The sequence below is a fragment of the Armigeres subalbatus genome, chromosome 1 (genome assembly GCF_024139115.2).
Source record: "Armigeres subalbatus isolate Guangzhou_Male chromosome 1, GZ_Asu_2, whole genome shotgun sequence".
NCBI lineage: Eukaryota > Metazoa > Arthropoda > Insecta > Diptera > Culicidae > Armigeres > Armigeres subalbatus.
The window spans coordinates 296,856,570-296,871,012 of record NC_085139.1 but is presented as its reverse complement, the minus strand read 5'-3'; the positions used below and the strand labels follow the sequence as shown (position 1 = coordinate 296,871,012).

The window sequence follows — 14,443 nt, the reverse complement described above, 5'->3', positions numbered from 1 at the left end:
GACGCAAAGCTTAATTGGAACTCTCATCTCCAATCAGTTGTGCAGAAAGGTCTCAATACACTTTGGGTTTGTTCAAAAACCCTTGGTAAAAGATGGGGCCTAAAACCAAGTATGATCATGTGGATATATAAAACCATTGTCCGTCCCAGGACAACTTACGCTTCCCTTGTCTGGTGGCCTAAAACTAATGAGGCTGCTGCAAGGGCTAAGCTCAACAAAATCCAACGCACCGCTTGCATAGCCATCACTGGTGCAGTTCGTAGTACACCCACTTTGGCCCTAGACGCAATGCTTCACCTGCCCCGGTTAGATCAATTCATAAAGCTGGAAGCGGAAAAAAGTGCTCTAAGGTTAAAGAGAACAAAAACACTGCTGTCAGGAGACCTTACGGGTCACCTCAGCATATTAAATGAATTTGCCATAAATCCCGCAATAGGAATTTGTAGTGTCTGGATGGAAACGGTAGTCAATTATGACTTACCTTACGATGTGTTCATTCCTTCCCGCCAGGAGTGGGAAGGAGGTGGACCAACGTTCCAACAGGCTCTATAAATTTCTTCACAGATGGTTCGAAAATGAATAATCTGACAGATCCGGAATCTATGGCCCTACAACAAAATTTCTGTCCACTTAGGACAGTGGCCCACAGTATTTCAGGCGGAAATATATGCAATATTAGAATGCGTGTTATTATGCCTGAGGAGAAAGTATAGATTTGCAAAAATATGTATTTTCTCTGACAGCCAAGCGGCACTTAAGTCGCTTAATAACTACACTTGTAACTCAAAGCTAGTGTGGGAATGCATTCTGGCTTTGAAAAACTTATCCATACGCAATCGAGTCTACCTATATTGGATCCCAGGACATACGGGTCTAGAGGGAAACGAGATTGCTGATGAGCTAGCCAGGAATGGATCTAATGAAAGGTTCATTGGCCCTGAGCCCTTCTGCGGTATCTCAGACTGCTCTGTAAAAATGGAACTGAACAAATATATGGTCAGTCAAATCACATCAAACTGGAATGCACTTCCCCATACGAGCCAATCCAAAAGGCTCGTAACGATTAACCCCAAGAAAACCCAACAACTATTAGGTCTCAACAAAAGGGATCTCAACAAAAGGGATCTCAACATCTACACCGGTCTAATAACTGGACACTGCCCCTGCAGATACCATCTACAAAAGATCGGAGCAATCCAAACCTCAAATTGCCGCTTCTGTGACGAGGAGAGAGAAACATCAGAACACATCCTCTGTTATTGCAGTGCACTCACCCAACGTAGGTTCAAAGTTCTCAGCAAGCCCTTTTTAGGGCCTGCTGACATATGGATCTTATCCCCCAAGGACGTGGTTGGCTTCAAAAAGCTAGTCTCGCCAGAATGGGGGAGTCACATACTGTAACTCAGGATCTCTATTCATCAATAATAGATGGTCTTGAGTTCAGTCGATACCAAGGTATCTCAGTGACAAACATGTTACTGAGATAACTTGCGTATTTCACAGTAAAAGGGTATATCACAATAGTCCTAAAATCTGGACGCAGTGATCTTCACCCGACAAACGAGGAGAACGAGGAGATCGCTTCACGGTCTTTGGATGGCGCATCTTTTGGTTACATAAGATGGTTGATAGCGTCATTTTCAAGCATATTATAAGTGTTTTTTCATGAAAAGTGGTATTTTTCTGAGCATTCTACTGCAGCTAGTAGCAAATATTAGCAAAAATTTCAATCGTCATCTGAAAATATACATGCAGGTCCATCAAATCCATGGTATTTCATTTGTCCATGTTTGTCCACTTTTGTTTGATAATCATATTAGTTTTTGTATGAAAAATCAGCTATTCCATAGGAAACACATATACCATATCTCTGATTTTCGCAATATTTGGTAGAATAATTCTTTTTCGAAAATAAATAAACTCACTTTTTAATTTTGTCCGATTTCGATCCAGGGTGGTCGAAAAAATCAACATTTTTGAAAAATTTCTTTTTAAAACATAATTTTTGAACTACTGGACTAATTATCAATGTTCATGGAATCACATGTAGTCATTGGCGACCCTCACTTAGAAACTGTGAAAATGAAATTATTCTGCGAATTAGCCATGAAAAACCAACTTGAATTTTATGATTTTGTATTTCGCCACAAAAGTAGCGCTCTTAAGCATTTATTTCATGAAAACACCTTGAAAATCGTTCCAGTAGTTAAAATGTCAAAATGATTTTTTCGACTTCTTTTAGACACGAGTTTATTTAAATATTTTAGATAAAGAACGATTCTTTGTGGGCTTTGTGGCCGTGCGTTTGGCGCCGTCAATCGTCTAGAGGCATGGACTATGGAGCGTGGGCTCTATTCCCGCCTTGGTAAGAAGGAAACTTTCCGTGATCGAAAAATTCGCCACCCCACTGGGTATTATGTGTCCTGTCAGTTGTCTAGGTGTTAAGTGTTCAGTCTGTACGACCTCTGGTCGAAGACGGTGTTCTTGTCTTTTATTCTACCAAATATTGTGAAAATCCAAAAGATGATATATGTGTTTCACCCTAATTTTTCGTACAAAAATAATACTATCGTCAAACAAAAGTGGACAAAGATGGACAAATGAAATACCATGGATTTGATGGGCCTGCATGTATATTTTCAGATGACGATTGAAATTTTTGCTAATATTTGCTACTAGCTGCAGTAGAATGCTCAGAAAAATATCACTTTTTCATTAAAAAAAACGCTTATAATATGCTTGAAAATGAAGCTATCAACCATCTTATGTGACCAAAAGATGCGCCATCCAAAGACCGTAAAGCGATGCTAAGACAGTTTTTGAAAATATTCTGAATTGATGAAAGTGATAGCTAAAAACTATTTTTTTCGGGACCACCCTATCTAAATTTAGCAATTTTGTCATGAAACATTTGCTATATGAGATAAAATAAATGATGTTTAAGCAAACATACTTAGAATTAAAATTAAAACTTTGTGGAATTATACGATCTCCCAACTCAAAAGGGTAAAAAAATACATTACCAAAAAATGTTCACCGGAGGGCCACCCTAATGACAACCTACACAAAAAATAGATCTCTTCTTGTAGATCATTTCTTCTGAAGACGTTAAAACTCTAGCACTGATGGTTTTCGAGTTATCGATTTATGTCGTGAAATTTGACGAATCCGACCATTGTGCGTTGGTCTATGTTGATTCGTTACCCGAGCATCTCCTCCCACCGCTGAAATCGAGCAATGCGTTGCCGGATCTCGCGAATTAGACGATGATAGTCAAACGCGATGTCAACTAAAACCGGTTCTAAAAAGGTAAGTTGTTGGCTGCAGACGAGAGAGGCGGTTTGACGCCCCGGCCGACGATGGGAAGAAAGTCGAAACAACCGGCGATCATCGCCTACTGTTCGATATTTCACGACGCCTGATTGGAACAAGTCCGTGGAAGTCAGGGAAAGACGCGACATGTCAGTCACTCACCAATCTAACTGATCAGCTGATACGTTGCTCGACCTTAGTACAAATTCTTCAAGTTTTGACGACTTATTCTAATTCGGATAGGTTGACAAGTCTCCGACGACAGCAGGCAGGATTCCGGGTGATCATGTGAGAACCATACTGCCAAGCTTTGCGTCATCCTGGTGCAGGACAATGGATTTCAAGAGTTCCTCTATTTGTTACTGATCGACCATGGAAAAGCCTTCAATCATCTAAATCAGAAAAAAACTGCAGGACGTCCCTAGAAGCAAGGGAGGTCTAGACAAAATCCAGACCCCTGCACAATGGAATCGCTAGCGTAAGGCAAGGATGGATGTATTATATTGCCCATCGTCATCGAGGAAATCATTGGCCACTCTACTAGCTCACCACCATAGAACAATCGAATGACCTCGACCTCGACCTCGACAATGCAACATCGCTCTACCATGTAGAGTAAACTGAATGACCTGGTCGTATGCTCCCACTCATCAACGTCAATAAGACCAAATCATTGGATGTGAACAACTCCAACTTCACGGTAAACGGGCAAACAGTGGAAAGAAGGTCGAAAACCAAAGCCAGCCAACGTCGGGTGGCGGCACAAGATCAACATAGAACATGGAGATCCAATCGGTTCAGGCAATGCCTCGGCAGGCAAAAACCTCGGATACGTGAAATCTGAGATGTTATAGACCAGTGAGACTTTGTGCGTATTAGCAGAGATCACGTAGATTTGCAAGTATTCATCAACCGATGTCTACGTTTTACAGCTCGGACCTGGTGGCCTTACAACTGGATCCCGAATGCTGAGCCCCATCGACTATGCCACCGAAATTCGATATCAACAGCAACTCCACAGTATGAACGAACGTAGACCGCCCATAAGAACGGTGACGAGATCTCCAAGCAAGCGCAGGAGGAATTCGGCAGGACATCTCAGAAGAGGCAGAGCAAGGATCTTCTGGCTCTGAAACCCTGTCAGAAAAATGAACGCAGCAGATAGAAATCACACTTGGGCCCTAGTCAAGGATGGAGATCTTTTACGTTGGCCGTATGTACTCCTAAGGGCCGGTTTTTTAGGCTGCGTGCACACCGCGTCCACGCAAGGTACCCAGAATCAAATAGATTAATGCACACATATACGTGTGTCGTGTGCACGACTACATTTGATGCTGGGTACCTTAGGGCATTGGGCCTAAAGCTCAGAACTATTGTGTCGTGTTGTCGAGTCAAGTCGAGTCAAGTTGTGGTCGAAATACGTATCTGCAAAGATATCGAAAATTAATTGGTGGAATTAAATGGAGAGTACTTAATTCGTCTTAGACGGTTGAATACATTCCACTAAAAGAGCTTTATATATTTTTCTTTAGAGTACAACTTTCGAATGGTGGTCCTGAAAAGAACCGATTTATTTTCAATGTCTAATCTGCGGCCACCACGCACCGCTCCACCATCGATGACGCCAACAACAACGCCATCACTGCGACAACCGTTGTCGCTGGGACGAAAATTTCACTTGAGTGATGATGCCGCCCTGACCGCCAGGGATGCCAGATGATATTTTCCAATGTCTTCACAGTTGTTTAAAAATGTCTTCAAATGTCTTCAATATGAGGATTATGATTATCAGCGAGAGATTTCAAAATTCAATAGGTCTTCTTCGTCTTCTTCTTCAATGGCTCTATATTCCAATAGGAACTTGGCCTGCTTTTCAACTTGAATAATTGAATTGAATAATGTTTATTTTTTTAACATTCAAATTGTTAGAATTTAAGAGATTATGTTTTAAAATTCCGCATTTTTTCAAAACGAGTTTCCCCTGGATTTTGTGCTAAGACTTAATTTCCACGTTGCACTCTACCAAATTTCTTTTTAAAAAAATACCCTGCTGGGATTCAAAATTTACTGTGAAATACTTGAAAAACATCCAAAGAATTTTCTCAAGGAACGTCTGGATAAATATCTATATCAACTTCCGAATAAATTCCCGATGGAGCTTCTTATAACTTTCTCCTGGATGAAGCTTCTTATTATTTCTGAAAGTCTCCTGAAAAAATTTCCTTAGGTATTCTTGTTGGAACATCCAAAGGATTTACTGAAGGAACTTCTGGAGAAAGTTCGGAAGGAACTTCCGGAGGAATATTTGGAAGCACTTAAGGAGGTATTCCTGTAGAATCTTCAGGATGAATCCCGGAGGGATTTTCTGGAGGAATACCTGAAGGATTTTCCTGATGATTTTCTGAAGGATATTCATAAAGGATATTGAAGCATTTTTCGGTGGAATTCTGAAAGAAACTTCTGAAGAAACTCTTGAAGGTAATTGGAGAAGCTTATTGAGGTATTGCTGCAGAAAATTCCGAAAGAATTCCTGGAGGAAATAGAAATATAATTCCGGAGGCATTCTTGGAGAGTAATTCGGCAACCTAGAGGGATCTTCCAGAGAAGGAACATCCGGAGGGTTCCCTGGAATAGCTTCCGTAGAAATCCCGGGGGAAACTTTTAAACGAATTCCTGGAAGAACTATTGGAGGAATTCGTGAAGGAACTACCGAAGGAGTTCTGGAGGAACTTCTGGAGGATCTTCCAAATGAATTCCTGGAGGATTTTTCGAAAAAATCCCTGAAACTTCCGGACAATTTCCTGGGTGAATTTCGGAAAGAATACTAGAACGTATGTTTGAAGAAATTTTTAGAGGAATTCTCAGAGAAAATACTGGAAGAATGTCCAAAGATATTTCTAGAAGAAGAAGGAGAAGAATTTAACGAAAGTGTGTAACAAGTTTCCTCTGATTTTTCTACTTAGTCTTTAATTAAAATTCTCTCGATTTTTTTGTGGAATTTCCTTGAATTTTTTTAGGAACATTTTCACGTAGAAATTTACCATAGAAATAATAACACCAGATTTAACACCAGAACAAATTCAATTTCTTGTCGACATTCGTAAAAAATTTCTATTCAAAATAATTGAGACAATTTTCTTGTAGAAATTAAAAGGGATTTATTGTGGGAGTTCAGAAGAACTTGTGGAAATTTAGGAGAATTTTCAATTTAAATTTTGGAGGATTCCCTTTATATCTTTTTAGGGAAATTATTAGATATAAATTTAAAAATATAATAATTTCCCGACGGATATTTAGAGGAAAGTCACATGGAAATGCCGAAAAGAATAAATGAATTCAGAAGGAATTAAGATAAAATTCAGGTTCTAGCTCAACGGTTGAATAGATTAAATCAAGTCATAGAAGAATTCAATCAATTTTTGCGTTCCGATGTAATAATCGAAATACCTTTTAACATACACGCCGCCGCCAAGAAAATTTCAATAAAAAACTGCCATCGGGAATTTTTCAACCAGCGCACACTGGTTCAAAAGCCCCCAAAACGTGCGTTTTTTAGTTTTCGACCTGAAAACTACATTTTAGAGCCATGATGTCTTCAGAAGAGTTGAAGGATATTTCTTGGGCTTTCTTTTGATAAGAAAACATCAACGATCTATCCACCTTAAAGGGCGGTGTGAAATAAAAAATTTACGCAGATGTACATTGTGCATTCGGTAGCTTAAAACCGAATCTTTCAGATGGTGGCTGTTTAGCTTGCCGCCTCTTGCTGCTTTTCATGGTGTTTTGATGTGAAAATTGACTATTTTTCCTCAAGATTCCTCAATAACTTTGACAGGTTTCAACATAGATCAAAGTAGTCTTCTAAACAAACATGTTATTCGACATTATGCACAATTTTCTAGAACAACCATACTGCTAAAATCATTTTCAAAAAAGTTATGCTCATAATATGATTTTTGGGGGTCATTCATACAAAACGTGCTGTAACTCGTTACAAAACCGTTATTCCAATATGGTGTCTTCAGAAAAAATGTTACAATTCACTCACTTTTTAACATTGCGGAAGACAATCACTGCTTTTGTACATCTGCGTAAATTTTTTATTTCACACCGCCCTTTAAGGTGGATAGATCATTGATGTTTTCTTATCAAAAGAAAGCTCAAGAAATATCCTTCAACTCTTCTGAAGACATCATGACTCTAAAATGTAGTTTTCAGGTCGAAAACTAAAAAACGAACGTTTTGGGGGCTTTTGAACCAGTGTGCAGCGCCCAACTCAAAGTTAAGGGCGTATGAGGTCTGAAATGCGTTGCACTTATCAGCCCACTAGTGTAAAGGTATTTTTATGTTTGAGATTCTAGGCCCGAGACAAAGACTTTTATAACTTTTGTAATTTTGATTGTATAATTTACATATAGAAGTCGCAGAATTTATAAGTAAAAAAAATTGTATTTTTTATTCGCTGGCTTATTGATTGTCTTCAAGTATCTTCAAATAAGTAGATAAGTCTTCAAATACTTTGAAAAGTCTTCAAAATGTCTTCATGAAATAAATGTCTTCACAGAGATTCAAATGTCTTCAAATTGAAGACATGTCTTCAAATCTGGCATCTCTGCTGACCGCCGCTCCGCCATCGATGACAGCCACCAACGCCATCGCTGCGGCATGCCGATGCTTGCTACCGATGGAGCGTCGCGTCCGCTCTCCGTAAATGCACGAACGAAAATGGCCGCGAACCGATTTTTTTTCGTTAGGGCTCATTCACAAATTACATAACGCAAAAAAACACAGATTTGACTCCTATCCCTACACGGAAGAAAAAAAGTACCCAAAATTGAGTACTTTTAAACTTACTTTTGAGTTATTTTTTCTCTTCTCTTTCATCCACTCTTTCTTTTTGTTGTCAAAAACAAAAGAGCCAAACAATCCAACGACGCCAGTTCAATACGGGAAGCCAATTTTGAGTTTTATTACCTGAGGTTGAAATTGAGTGAATTAAACTTACATTTGGGTAAATAAATTTTCCGTTGGGTACTTTTTTAACATGGGAGTAAAGGCAAACTACTTCGACCCTACTTACTCAATTTTGGCTTCCCGTACGGATGTTAGAGGTTGGGTGAATTAAACTCACTATTGGGTAGTTTATTTCTTCCGTGTACCTACCATACGCAACGAACAATCAACAAGAGAGTACACTGTTAGATGACTTTACCCATTAATGGGTACTATGTTATTGTTGATATTATTCCCACCGTGAAAAATTCACCCATTTTCTTTAAAAAGCGCCACTACTCATTAAAATGGGTAGTGGCACTTTTTCAAGAAAATGGGTGAATTTTTCACAGTGGGAATAATATCAACAATAACATAGTACCCATTAATGGGTAAAGTCATCTAACCGTGTATGGACCGGAACCATCGGCGAAGATCACTGCGACGAAAAGGGACTAGCGATTGGAAACTCGGTTCGTGGAACTGCAAATCTCTCAACTTCATCGGCAGCACACGCATACTCGCCGATGTGCTCAAGGACCGTGGATTCGGCATCGTGGCGCTGCAGGAGGTTTGTTGGAAGGGATCAATGGTGCGAACGTTTAGAGGTAATCATATCATCTACCAGTGCTGCGGGAACACACGCGAGCTGGTAACAGCTTTCATAGTGATGGGCGATATGCAAAGGCGCGTGATCGGGTGGTAGCCGATCAATGAGAGAATGTGCAGGTGGAGGATCAATGGCCGGTTCTTGAACTTCAGCATAATCAACGTCCATAGCCCACACTCCGGAAGCACTGATGATGATAAGGACGCATTCTATACGCAGCTGGAACGTGAGTACGACAGCTGCCCAAGCCATGACATCAAAATCATCACAGCAGATTTGAACGCTCAGGTTGGCCAAAAGGAGGAGCTTAGACCGACGGAAGTTCAGCGCTCACCGGCTGACGAACGAAAACGGCCTTCGACTAATTGATTTCGCCGCCTCCAAGAATATGGCCATTCGCAGCACCTACTTTCAACACAGCCTCCCGTATCAGTACACCTGGAGCTCACCACTGCAGACAGAATCACAAATCGACCACGTTCTGATTGATGGACGGCACTTCCCCGACATTATCGACGTCAGGACATATCGTGGCGCTAACATCGACTCTGACCACTGTCTGGTGATGGTTAAACTGCGCCCAAAACTATCCGTCATCAACAATGTTCGGTACCGACGACCGCCGCGGTACGACCTAGATCGACTGAAGCAACCTGATGTCGCCACTGCATACGTGCTGCATCTCGAGGCAACGTTGCCGGAAGAGGGTGAGCTCGATGGGGCCCCTCTTGTGGACTGCTGGAATCAGTGTTGTAAAATGTCATTTGCATTCGTTTGTATAATTTTCCCAGAACTTGTTTCAGAAGGTAGCTATCAATTCATGTTGTATGACGAACTTATAGCCAAGGGCCTCATACGCCTGTCACTGGCGAACAAAGCTCGTGTACTCTGCATCAAAGCTTAGAACCGGTGTTAGGGCGCAATTGTTAATGTGAACATTTTTATATTCGGTTAGTTACTGCAAATAAATTCTTTTTCGAGTCCATATAATCAAGCAGGTCTCTCAAGCATATCACATCGTTATATTGCTGCATGATTGAGTGTTTAATTTTGATAAAATATCGAAAACAAAAGTGTGCATAAAAATTGCCTCGCCATAACAAAAAGGTGGTAGAGAATTAACACTGTTGTTTACAGTTTAGAACCAAATCCAGATGTCGCACATGTTGGGGTAGGGATTCAGTGCTCCGCCTTCTCCCCCTGCTTATAGCGGTTAAATGGGCCTACAACTTTGTCTAACGAGACTTTGCTGTAAATATGTAATCTGGGGCGTGGGAGGCAAAATGTCATTCAAATGACATTATGTCAAATGACACGTGACATTTTGGAGAGTTTTCACTCTCCAGCCTTTGATGTTATACTTAGAGCAATGTACCCTTGGACAAAAATATAACCCTACTCAAGCGTTATGAGTACATTCAAAATTATGGAAGAAATTTTGCTTCTAAAGAAAGTTATGAGCAAATTAGTCAAATGACATGCAGATGACATTTTACAAGCCTGGCTGGAATACAATTAAAGCAGCCATTAACGACGCAGCGGAGAACAACGTCGTGTATATGGGTCGAAGTCGACGGAACGATTGGTTCGACGAAGAGTGCAGACAGATTCTGGAGGAGAAGGACGCAGCGCGGGCGGTCGCGCTGCAGCAAGGTACTCGGCAGAACGTGGAACGTTATAGACGGAAGCGGACACAGCAGACCCGCCTTTTTCAGGAGAAGAAACGCCGCCTGGAAGTAGCGGCATGCGAGGAGATGGAACAACTGTGCCGTTCTGCCGCAAGTTCTATCAGAAGCTCAACAGTGATATCCCAAATAATCTTCCGACGTCTGTCACCATTAGTGAATGAGTTCCTGGGAATTTATCAAGCCGGCTTCATTGACGGCCGCTCGACAACAAAGATGGTGTTCGCTTTCGATCCGGTAGGAGGAGCGCAGCGAGCGAGGTGGGCGGACCAGGTGCAAAACGACTTGGCGAGCATGGGGCGCATTCGAGGATGGAGAGATGCGGCCTTGAACCGTGTATTGTGGCGTAAAATTGTTGATTCAGTGTTATCTGTTTAGATATAACTAAACAAATGGAAAAAAAATAAAAACATGCACTTTGTGGTACTTAGCGTAGAACGCATTCACAGTGTATAATCCGGGTCATCCAAGAAATCTCTGGAGTAAAGCCTTAGGATCTACTCGCGTAACCATGGGTCTATCAACTTGTTTCAATACTGGTACATGCTCTTTGTGCTCCTTGAAATCGAATGTGATCACTACATATGTTCTGCGTTATCCAAGACATCTCTCGGATAAGTCTTCAGTCATACGAGAAATCCCTGGAGAAAGGCTATAGGGTCTACATGCGTAACCGAAGGTCTATCTGTTGGTTTCAAAATCGGTACCTGCTCTTTGTGATCCTTGGAAAAGCATACGATAACAACTTATGTACTGCGTTATCCAAGAATCCCTGGATTATGGCCTTAAGGTCTACATGCGTAACCATTGGTTTATCGACTGGCTCCCAAAGTGGCACATGCTCTTTGAGATCTTTGCAATGGAATGTGATCACTACGTATGTTCTGCGCAATCCATGAAATCCCTCGGATAAGGTCTCAGTCATACAAGAAATCACTGGGGAAAGGCCATAGGATCCACACGCGTAACCGAAGGAGTGCATTATTCTGCGTTATCCAAGAAATCTCTGGAGTAACGCCCTAGAATCTACACACGTTAGAACAGAATGTGACATTGCCAGTTCTTGGACGAATCAGAAAGAATTCCCTGAACGCATTCTGTTCCAAACCACAAGGAAAATCTTTCATATTTGAAGCAAGCTGGTAGATCTTCAGTTACGTGTTTAAATTTTGAACTATTGAACATCGCGGATTTCTTGAACATCCTTGAACATATGAAAGAATACATTCAATTCTAACCCAGGCATGACACGCAACATCTTTTAAATAACCGCTTTTTTCTTACAGATTGTCTCATGAAAGTTACTTTTCAGGTTCAGAGACACACTAGGTTTCATATTCGTTCCTTTGACGTTCCATCACAAATGACCTCTTGGATAATTATGGGTTGTTGCCACGGCATACAAAAAACATCACGTATGTAAACATTCAGTTTGAATGTAAACATGTGACGTCACTGCTATCTTCGCACAAGCTGGACCGAGACGATGCTCTATGGTCGCAGCATGCTTACTTTTGTACTCCAACATGTGGCGAATAGATTGTCGGCTTATACAGAGTGTGCTGGTGGCTTATCTAGCAACCAGTATGGCTTCCGTAAGGGCCGTTCTACCATCGAAGCAATTCGAGCGGTAACGGATACGGCCAAGATAGCGAGAGGTTTAAACAGAAGAGGTATTAGGTACTGCGCGTTGATTACACTTGATGTAAAAAACGCGTTTACCAATGCTAGCTGGGCAGCAATTGCTGACTCCCTGCACCGATTGAGAGTTCCGGATTACCTGTGCAGGATACTGAAAAGCTATTTTCAGAATAGGGTGCTGTTATACGACACTGATGCTGGTCAAAAGTCGATTGTAGTGTCCGCGGGTGTTCCACAGGGATCGATCCTCGGACCGGTTCTGTGGAATATTATGTACGACGGAGTATTACGCTTAAGTCTCCCGGCCGGTGTGAAGATAGAATAGAAGGCTTCGCGGATGACGTAATGCTAGAAGTAGCAGGTGACACTCTCGACGAAGTTAGACTGAAGGCTTCATACGCGATTGGCAGAGTGGAGGAATGGCTCAACTCGAGGCGGTTGTCCCTTGCACATCACAAGACGGAAGTCGTGGTAGTGCATAACCGTCATGGGCTGCAACAGGCGAGGATAAGAGTAGGGACCTGCACAGTTAACTCCGTGAGGTCTCTCAAGCATCTGGGCGTGATGATCGATGATAAGCTCAATTTTACGAGCCACGTCGATTATGCATGTCAGCGGGCTTCATTGGCGATAAAATCTTTATCACGAATGATGTCCAACAGATCGGCGGTGCATAGTCAAGTGCGTAGGCTGATAGCTGGCGTAGCATTGTCTATCATCCGTTATGGCGTGCCGGCATGGGCCGTAGCACTAAAAGCCGAGTACAATGTAAAGAAATTGATCAGAGTACACCGGCTGATGTGTTTACGTGTCGCGAGCGCATATCGCACCATATCGTATGAGGCGGTGTGCGTTATAGCTGGAATGATGCCGATCGACACACTCTTAGAGGAGGATGTGGAGTGCTACAACGAAAGGGACTCGGTGCAAGTGCGACGTGTCAAGAGAGCAGCTTCGTTGCTCAAATGGCAATGAGCATAGGACACCGCAGTCAAAGGTCGTTGGACCCACGGACTGATTCCAGATGTGTCCAACTGGGTTGATAGGAAGCATGGTCAAGTCAACTTCCACCTAACACAGGTGTTGTCTGAACATGGCTACTTTAAGAAATTCCTACACAGGTTTGGCCTCGCAGATTCTGCGGAGTGTCCTGAATGTGTAGGTGAGGTAGAATCGGCAGAGCATGTGATGTTCGCATGCCCGCGATTCGAGGTAGAACGCAATGCCATGCTGCTTATTAATGGTATGGATACAACCCCGGACAACCTCGTCGAGAGGATGTGCCGGGAGGAAGCTATATGGAATGCGGTGAACACAGCATCTCAATAGATTATGTCGAAACTGCAGCGGTGGTGGCGTCTTGAACAAAACCAACGAGTGCAGTAAGGGCACCTGTGATGCAGTGAACACTTTGCTCACCCCGACAACCAACAAGTCGCGGGTGGGCTGCGGGGACCTCAGTATGTAGATATAGAGGTCATTGCGGTTCACGCGCGGTGGTTGTTGTCGGGGTGCTCGTCTCCAACGTGAGATTATGATACGGACCGTTAGGTTACTATCATAGCTTGCGATCGACGGGTGGTGAGGTCGATGTTGTGTGTATTGACGTCAAGTGCGTTAGCATAGGCGTGAGCGTTCTCAATAGGGCACTGCACGGACTGCTTCGTCTCTTTCTCGCTGCAAAGAAATTTGAAAACAACAAGGCCAGTAAACGTCAAAATATATGAGGAACGAAAGAGAAAGATATGTTTCCGTGCAGTGCCCTATAGGCAGGTATCTGGCAACCCCAATCCTACCCACTACGTTTGACAATAGCCAACATCTTTGAGTTTCCCATTGTTCTATTGAAATTGGGTTTCCCACTGACAATTCTATTTTGTAAACAAACCACTATTCTCAAGTGATTTTTTCCAAATAGACGTAATAATTTTTCATCATTTTTCAAGAACTTGTGCGAAAGTATGAATGCGAGGTGTATTTCAACAAGAATATTGATGTCTTTAATAAATTTTCATATTTCAATCGGCACCAAGCGATCTACTTCGCCAAAATATCATGACATTCAAAATACATTTTCAATGGCAGGTTTCAACGATTATGATTACGCCTTCGTATTAAATTAATCGATGATTTTGATGCTAGCATCAGAAACATGGCCGCTTCGCAGACCCCTGCCTATAGGCATATTCGAGTAGAATTTGCT

The 14,443-nt window shown here is 42.0% G+C and overlaps 1 protein-coding gene across 1 annotated transcript in view; it reads left to right on the top strand.

Moving 5' to 3' along the window:
• LOC134207485 (neuropeptide Y receptor type 2-like) overlaps window positions 1-14,443 on the top strand; it is a 241,911-nt gene that overhangs the window by 51,177 nt on the left and 176,291 nt on the right. The gene's annotated exons all lie outside the window — the stretch shown is intronic.